Source organism: Benincasa hispida, unplaced genomic scaffold, assembly GCF_027475165.1.
Source record: "Benincasa hispida cultivar pf3 unplaced genomic scaffold, pf3_genome.v1.1 HicScf629, whole genome shotgun sequence".
Classification (NCBI taxonomy): Eukaryota; Viridiplantae; Streptophyta; class Magnoliopsida; order Cucurbitales; family Cucurbitaceae; genus Benincasa; species Benincasa hispida.
In genome coordinates this window covers 1-9569 of record NW_028326744.1, presented here as the reverse complement: position 1 = coordinate 9569, position 9569 = coordinate 1, and the positions used below count along the sequence as shown (strand labels likewise).

Below are 9569 nucleotides of genomic sequence, written 5' to 3'. Positions count from 1 at the left end.
TACTATTCCGATTAATTCTAAAATTAAACAAATAATTATATTTCATAAAATTACTAATTCCTTTAATTCTAATTTGAACGATTCAAATTAACTTATCACGTTATTCTAGAGCTAGTCCGTTACTAGCTAATAGGGGGACCTCGCGGACCTACAGATCATGGGCTCTAACGATCCGAGATTAATTGGCTAAACTCATTAGACCAAATTAATCCCCATTTGTTAACTAATGGGTCACTCCACTAAAACTCATAGTTGCACTCCCTTCACTTTAGATATATTATGTCCACATGATTTAACCATAATCAGTAAGTCGACCCTTTACAGGTTGTTCGTAATAACGGATGGGTCAAATATCTGTTTTACCCCGGAGATTACGTCTCATTCATCAAGTCCCTACTGATCCTCTAATGAACAACTGGTTTGTGAACCAATCACTAAACCGAACTCCCTCAGCCCAGTGAGTGGGTGGGGCCCCTTGTTTAAGACCTAGATTCAGTACTTGAGAGAATAACCTTTCTCCTATCCCTAAATCGAGTAGGCATGAACTCCATCTTGCACCCTATGTCCCCAGTTATATATCTAGTCTTACCCCTGAAATGGGAGTCTTATTGAGCCAACGTTGTTGAGCCAACCCTCATCTATGCAAATCTAAGGGTAATCCTGAATAAACAGGAGTTCATAGTTAGCTCAGGATTAAGATCGAGTTACCTAGGTCATCTAGGTCAAATAATCAGTCTTAAATAGTAAACAACATTATAAAGTAAAAGTGACTTGTTTCTTGGTCCTGGTCTTATGCAAACTCATTGCATAGGGCGCCCCCACTCCTCATGTCATAACATGTATGAATTAGGATCACATCGTATGTAGCACTTTACAACTCTTTATAACAACTACAGAGTAGGCCACATCTGTTGGTATTACCAGAATAAGGTACCCAACCTCATTCATGTACCATAGATCATTTTGACTATTATGAGATTTTCTCTCCCGTGGTCAAACAGACTTCCATAAGATTTCATCTATCTTTAGTTGCTCAAAATAATCTATAATTGTATTAATTAGATGTCAAAACTGCTTTTCTTTATGGACATCTAGAGGAGACAATCTATATGATGCAACCTAAAAGATTTGAAGTTATAGGAAAAGAAAATCTCTTTTGTTTACCCAACAAATCTATATATGGGTTAAAACAATCACCTAGGTGCTGGTGTAAGAAATTCAATAATTATATTTCTAACATTGGGTTCAAAAGAAGTGTGTCAATCGATGAGATTGTGAACTTTTTCCACTATTGATCTTGAGTGCTTCTAGATCTTATTGGTTCGTTCAAAACGAGTTCTTTTTTTTTTTGTGTTGGTTGAACTTTGATTCAGAATCTTTGTATCTTGAAGTTGTGTCATTGTTCGTTGTTGAAGCGTGCTTCGTGAGATAATTGTTTGGTATTAGGAGGAGCCTAAGACATCATCTCAAAAGAAGAGATTCTCTAACTTAAGGAGAGCCTAATTTTATAACATGAAGAGATATTCACAAGAAAGTGGAAAGATAGTAGTAGAGAAGGAGCCTCATACTTACTTGGAGCCTAAGTGATCATTCACTAATATTCTTATACGTAGGGGAGCCTAAGTACATTAAAGTTTAGGGGATCTCACACTGAGGTCAAAGCATCCTCAGGGAATTTATCGTGCCTTTAATGCTATCTTTAACGATGTGGCAGAAATAACTTTCATCTAATTAGCATATGTGTCTCTGCCAAGTAACTTGGGATATTTTGGCTATTGCTCATGAGGGAACATCAAGAGTCAAGATGTATAAACTTTAGTTGTTGGCCACCAAGTTTGAAAGATTGAAAATGCTTGAAGATGAAAATATTGTTGAATTTAATATTCGTTTACTTGACATTGCAGATGAATCTTTTTTTCTTATATGAGAAGATTTCATAAAAGAAACTTGTTAGAAATGTTCTTAGATCTCTGCCAAATAGATTTGATATGAAAGCAATTGCTATAAAATGCTCAAGATATTGACAATGTGAAGCTTTATGAACTCATGGGATCTCTACTTACTTTTGAGATGACTTTTGATAGGAGTTTTATCAAGAGAAATCAAGGCATTACCCTACAATCTTTCTATATAGACGAGAATGCAAAAATCGAACGACATAGTAAATACGATTTACTTTTCATCGAAAAATTCTTAGTGGAAAATGATAGACCTGGATAATAGATTCAGGTGTTGCTAATCATATTTATATTGTCTCTCAGGAAACAAGTTCCTAGAGACAATTAAATGAAGGCAAAGCAACCATTAAAGTAGGGACTGAAGAGGTTGTTTCAGCTAAAGCAGTGAGAGATTTGAAGTTATTTAGAGAAGATAGATACATTTTACTTGAAAATGTTTATTACATTCCTTCTATGAAAAGGAATTTAATATATGTCTCATGTTTACTAGAACAAAATTACAAAGTTTCTTTTGTAAATAATGAAACGTTCATTACTTCGAAATATACCAAAATTTGTTCTGCAAAACTAGAAAATAATTTGAACATGTTATTTAAGGCAAATGAATGGATGACAAATACGATTGTAAATCAAATTTGGACCATATTTAAATAATAGAAATAATTGTATTATTATTATTAATTTTACATCATAACTTTTTATATTAGATAAAGTAACAAATTTTGATAATTGTGTTTTTTATATTTTCATAGGTGTTATATATTTTTCATAATATGTAACTAAATTATATTTGATCTCTAAAAAAGAAAGAGAAAAGTTAGGAAAAAAAAAAACAAAACCATAAAAAAGAAACTATGAATAGTTATCAAACAAGTTTATGTTGCTATTTCTTTTTGTCAAGAAACAAAAAACAGGAACATTGATGATGCATATTCTTATTCTTTGTTCTTAAAAAACAAGAAACAAAAACTTTATCAAATGTGCCATAAACCTCCAATTTTGTGTATAGAAGTTAGTGAACTTAATTTTTTTTTTAAATGTCAAATAAAGTTATTTTAACTCAATTTAAATTAAATGACTTAGACCTGTTTCATAATTATTTGATTTTTTATTTTAAATTTTTGAAAATTAAGCTTATAACCATTCATTTTAACTCTAAACTTCTTATAATGTTATCTATTTTCTATCAATATTTTCAAAAGCCAAGCTAAAATTTGAAAATTAGAGAAAGTAAATTTTTTAAAACTTGTTTTTGTTTTTAGAATTTAGATAATAATTCAACTCTTACACTTAAGAAAGATACAAATCATGATAAGAACCGAGAAGTATTAGACATAAATTTAAAAAACTAAAAATAAATAATGAAATAATTACTAAATAGGAGTTTATTTCACATAAAATTAAAAGTCGATGAACTTTAGAGACGGTTTTCATAAATCTCATAAAACAAACCGACACAAACAATGATTTAACATTCTTTTTTTGTTATAAATGTTTTGTATAACAACTATTAAGAGAACTAATAATTGACATAAGGGATTATTGTTCAAATAAATTAAGAGAGACAAAAAAGGAAAGGAGGTGGAGAAATATGATTGTCGTTGTTAGCACAACTTTTGATAAATCCATACAATAAAACCAATCCATCTCTTATCAGCCACGAGTTCTTCTCACCTTATCATATAAAATAAACATATGTGGCTATCGATATAATACACATGTTAAATGCAGTCTTGTTTAATTTTACAAACATACCAAATCGAGATTAATTTAATTAACATTCATTTACTTCCAATTATACTACGATACATCACAAATACAATGACTAAAGTTAAGTTGAGACGTACTCATGAAAAATAATGTTAATAAATCTTCCGAAACTAAACTTTAATTTCTGGAGTAATTTATAATTTTAAAGCTAAATTTTCAGTACATTAAAAATTCAAAAAATTAAAGGGCCTGAAATTTTAATTAATAAATAGTTAAATTACCTTTTAAAATTATATAATAGGTATAAAACCAAATTTTCTTTTCAATGTCCGATAGTTTTCTAAATTTTATGAACTCTCGAATAGATGAAAGACCTTTTTTTAAGATACTAAATTCAATGACTTATCAAACACTAGATTGAAAGTTTAAATACGTATTAGACATATCTTAGGGTTCATAGATTTATTATACTCACGTCATTTTCTATCTTTAAAAAAAAATATAATAAATAAATAAAATTAGAAAGCCCGAGAACCATATATCTTTACCTTTTTCAGTTTGTGGACATGCTTTCCATACATGTATTAATAGATAAAGCTCTTTTATAAAGTGTTCACATTAACATTGTAGGCAAACACAAAGAAAGATTGTGTAAACAGCCATGAAAGCTTTCTTATTCAGTAGTGAATTGGCATATCAGAACTTTGCAAAGGCAGCCATAGCCAAAACCTTCATTTCCTTCATTTTATTCATATCTTCCTTTATTATTTATGTTATTAGGATTTATCACTATTACCACAAAAGAAAGCCCTTAGCCTTGAGGCTGCCACCAGGCCCAAAGCCATGGCCACTCCTTGGCTGCCTTCCAGCAATGTTATTGAGGAAAAAAAACTCACCAACACACCAATGGATTCATGAAGTAATGAAGCAATTCAATAATGAAATTGCATGCATCCGTCTCGGATCAAATACTCATATAATCCCTGTTGCTTCTCCCGAGTTGGCTCTTGAATTTTTAAAGACATACGATTCCGTCTTCGCATCACGACCGATAATTTCCATCACTGCCCAGATGTTGAGTTATGGATTCCTCGGTACAGTTGTTTTGCCGATAGGGGATCAATGGAAGAAGATGAGAAAGAACCTTGCTTCTCATGTTTTCAATCCATCGACCCTCCATCGAATTCTTGGACAAAGATTAAAGAAAGCTGATACTCTTCTATGCTACGTCTTTAGCCTCACTAGAAGCTGTGAAGCGATCAATATAAGAAGCATTACACAACATTATTGCAGCAACATTATTAGAAGAATGATATTCAATAGAAGATATTATGGAAAAGGAAGGGAAGATGGGGGGCCATCTTTTGAAGAAGAATACCATAATCAAGCATTGCTTACGATTCTAACGCATACTTATGCATTTTCTGTATCGGAGTTTATGCCTTGTTTGAAGCTATTTGATTTGGATGGACACCGGAAGATAGTAAAAGGGGCCTTGAAAGTCATAAGAAACCATGATGAACTAATAATAGAGGAAAGAGTTCAAGAATGGAGAGATGGGAGGAGAAACGAGGTGGAGAACATTCTTGATATCCTTATCTCACTAAAAAAATGAGAATGGTACATCGATGTTGTCAATCGAAGAGATTAATGCTCAAATTACGGTAGGTATAACCCTTTTTTCATCTATTGTAGAGGATTTCACATTGAAAATATGAAGAAACTTTACAATGTTTGTAACATATTTGATAGACTATCGTCCTTTCATTATTGTCAATTACTTTTGAGATGGAACCATATATGTTTATCTAATATGGTATCAAAGACCATGAAATGCAAACGAGTATTGGATATAAATTTGAAATCCAACTCAAGAATGATGTCCTCTTCAAGATAATGTCTCTTTGAGTACATGTTGAGGATCTCTCGTTAGAAAGATGAAGAGGTCTCACAATCTATATAAAATACAGGTATAGATTATTTCTCTTATAACCAATTGGTTTTGAAATAAAATTTAAATTTGGGTTTAGGATGAGTTAGATATCTTAAAGCTAGCCTTTGTTTAGGATCAGATTTAAGCTTGTGGGTTATTATTTTTTTAAACTACAACAATAATTTTTTTAAAGTATACTTTCTCTCTCTTTTAATTTTTTCTTAGGATTTTTTTATATATTATTATAGTTATTATATTATTTTTTTAATTCTCTTTTTGTTTCCTTTTTAATTTAAGATAAAAGTGTTACTAACATTAAATAATTTTATGTTGGACTTAAAAATTATCCTTCGTTTTGTTATTAGTGTGCTTTTGTACAAGATAGCATGAAAATAATGATTTTGCTTCATTTAATTTAATTACAATTTTTTTTCGGTCAATCTAACTAGTTCGAAGATTTATAACATTTCCTCAAAATAATGAATTATAATGTTCGTTATTGAAAATTAAATTACCAAATAAAAATAATTAGGGAAATTCTTATCAACAGAAAAAATTCAAAAATATTTACACTTTATAGCAAGAGTTTCAAAAGTACTTTTACTTTTTAAACTTTTTACAATAAAGTGTAAATATTTTTAAATATTTTTCTATTTTTAAAAAGGCCCCTAAAAATTAAAGCTCAAACTTTAAGATTTTTTCCTATCCAACTACAGGAATTAAAATAACATTTGATAAAAAAATATATGTACGTATATATTTTTAGTAATTGATTTTAATATTAAAATACTAGTTTTCTTTAAAAAAAAAAAAAATCATTTAGCATAAGGTAGTAACAAAATCTATGAAACTTCAATTGAAGCTTTGTAAAATTGAACTATCAAACTATAGAAAAAAATAAATTAAATAAAATTATAATTTTAGTGCAATCTCAATTTTAAAATTAAACAAACTAATATTCTTTAAAAAATGGAAAAGTGCTCATTGAAATTGAGTTTAATTTGAATTACCAACTACTAAATTAAATTTCGTAAAATAAATAATATTAAATTTTAGATTAGACATATTAAAAATACTAATAAATAAATAAATATATATATATATATATATATATATAATATTCAATTTATTCTTCGTTATATACAAATTCAATATCTTTTTCATTTTTCATGATTCATTATTGTTATACATGTATAAGTTGGTCAATGTAAAATTAAAAAAAATGTATGGAATACAATTTCAATTATTTATTTTATTTTATTTTATTTAAAAATTAATTATATCAAAATAATTAAACTAAACTATTTATTTTTTTAGTACAATAATTGTGGGATGGGGGATTAAACCTCCTACCTCTTGGGATAGAGGTCATGCCAAGATAGCATGCCTCTTGAGTCAAAATTTAACTATATTAAAATAATTAAAATAATTAATTAAGATGAAAAATTTAAGCTAAATTAAAATCTAAGTACTTATTAAATACGATATATATATATATCACAAATTCAATATTTATGAATCTGTATTTCATTCTCGAACTTCCTAAACCTACACTCTAGATAAATGTTTTTCTGATAGCATTTCTATGCTTAAAATTCTAAATCTGCATCCCAATCCCTTCCTTAGGGAGACTTTGTTTCATGGATATGAGTAAAACAACATAAGCCCAATTTTTGCTTAGAAACTTTGGTTTCTCATTATGTTACATAATTGTCTCTATAATTCGTTAACTAATGTTCTCTATTCAAGGTCATAATGTTTGTGGTTGTTTTAATTTAACAAACATTTTCACCTTTTTTAAAACTTAGTAAAATCAATAATGTTTTATTGCTAACTAGTCATATTAATAAATATTTATTTCCTTCTTTTTCTTCTTGATGTAAATAATAATAAAATTAGTCGTTCTTTTTCTTCCTTTTTTTTATTTGAACAATATGGCTAAATAATCAATATGAATTAATTCACAATTTAAGTTTGGAACTTCTAAATAGATACATTTATTATTAACTTAGCTCTGTTTGGTCACTATTTGAGTTTGGTTTTTTCTTTTTAAAAATTAAATCTATATACACTACTTTTACCTCCAAATTTTTTCTTTAATTATTTACTTTTTACTAATGATTTAAAAAGCCTAGCTAAAATTTGAAAGCTTTTAAAAACTTGTTTTCATTTTTTAAATTTGATTAAGAATTCAACCATTATACTTAACAAAAATGTAAATCAAATAAAGAGGAAGTAACCATAATTTTCAAAAATAAAAAATAAAAAAGGTCCCATCTTGGTTATCTAATATATATAACAAGTAGAATCAAAGTCAAAGAACTTCTTTATGTTAGTGAAATTGCATTTTTTCCATCATATAACATTACAACCATAGATAATCCTTCAAATGCAGTAGAGTGGGCAATGGTAGAGTTACTCAATCAACCAAAAATTCTCCAAAAAGTTGTTGAAGAATTGGAAAAAGTAGTTGGAAGAGATAGGTTGGTTCAAGAATCTGATAGCTTGTATAAGAAAATCTTTTTCGACTTCATCCATTTTCATCCTTCAATGTTCCTCATGTTTCCAACTCTGACATTGTTGTGGGTGGCTACTTCATCCCAAAAGGTAACCAAATTTTGCTATGTCGTTTCGGCCTCGGCCGGAACCCAAAGATTTGGGAGGATCCAATGAGATTTGATTCAGAACGACATCTAAAAGATGGAGCAACTGAATTTGAAATTTCAGAACCCAATCTTCGATTCATCACCTTTACTAAAGGAAGAAGAGATTGTATTGGTAGCTCACTTGGCCCTAACATTACCATGATGCTATTTGCTAGACTTCTACAAAGATTTTCATGGAGTTTATTGCCACATATCACAAAGATAGACTTCTCAGAGACTGAACTCCATCTTTCAAAACCATTGCATCTACATGCAAAGCCACGCCTATCTCATATCATGTATCCAACAACTTATTGATCATGAAGCATAAGCTAAATAAAACCATGTCCACAAAACAAAAAGGTATGCTTTGTATGTGTATGCCTTCTATGTACTCTCGTTTATTGCAAAATCAAAACTATATTTGTTATGCCATGTATTTCAATATATGACTCTCAAATATTCGTGAATGGAAATTAGATGTTTAAGCAATTCACCAATCAATAGTTTAGAATCTCTTTGGATTCACTTAAGAAAAAAAATGTTTTTTAAAAAAATATTTTTTAACTAAACACTTTTGATAAAAACTGACACTTGAAAATCTTTTTTCAAACGTGGTTGCTAAACACTCAAATTTCTTCAAAAATGACTTGATTAAACACTTGAAAATATATTCAAAATATCTCCTTAATTGGAATTTATTTAATATTTAATCTTCCTTGTTTTATGTTTTCAAATTTACTAAAAATATTAAATTTGGTAAATTTGTAATAAGAAAATTTTAACATATAACAGATGGCAAAATAGACATGCCTTAAATTTATTTGTTGGGCCTTCAAACAACCAAGTACGGGAGTTTTGTTGACCGGTTAGCGAGCTAGGGTCTAGGTGTTTACGGTCAGCGAGCAGCATGCCTTGGTGGGGTTTTGAGGGCAATGTCCGCGAAACCTATTCAAAATTTGTATCTAACATATTTACTTATTTGTATTTATTTACGATTATGATCCTAGGGTTTAGAGTAGTGACCTCTCTAAACTCTCTGACTTTAGAGGCGCTATTTGTGTATCCACAAAACATTCTCTATAAAAATATTGTTCTCCTTTTGTTCCGTGGACATGGTTAACACATGGTTAATGAACAATGTATATCTATGTGTTGATTCTTTTTACGTTTTTATATTTTTTAATTGCCAATTTTGTAACATTCTTTTTTTATTCTTTTTTTTTTTATTTTGATTTTACCATTTTAATAAACGCAAAGCGTGATCCCTATTTTCTTCTTCAAATTCTTGCCAGTATATCTATTGTTTTTAATTAATCTGTT

General features: G+C 29.0%; 1 pseudogene; it reads left to right on the top strand.

The window, feature by feature from the left end:
* The first annotated feature begins 4309 nt into the window (after positions 1-4309).
* LOC150030070 (tryptophan N-monooxygenase CYP79A68-like) lies at positions 4310-8577 on the top strand (annotated as a pseudogene).
* The last annotated feature ends 992 nt before the right edge of the window (positions 8578-9569 follow it).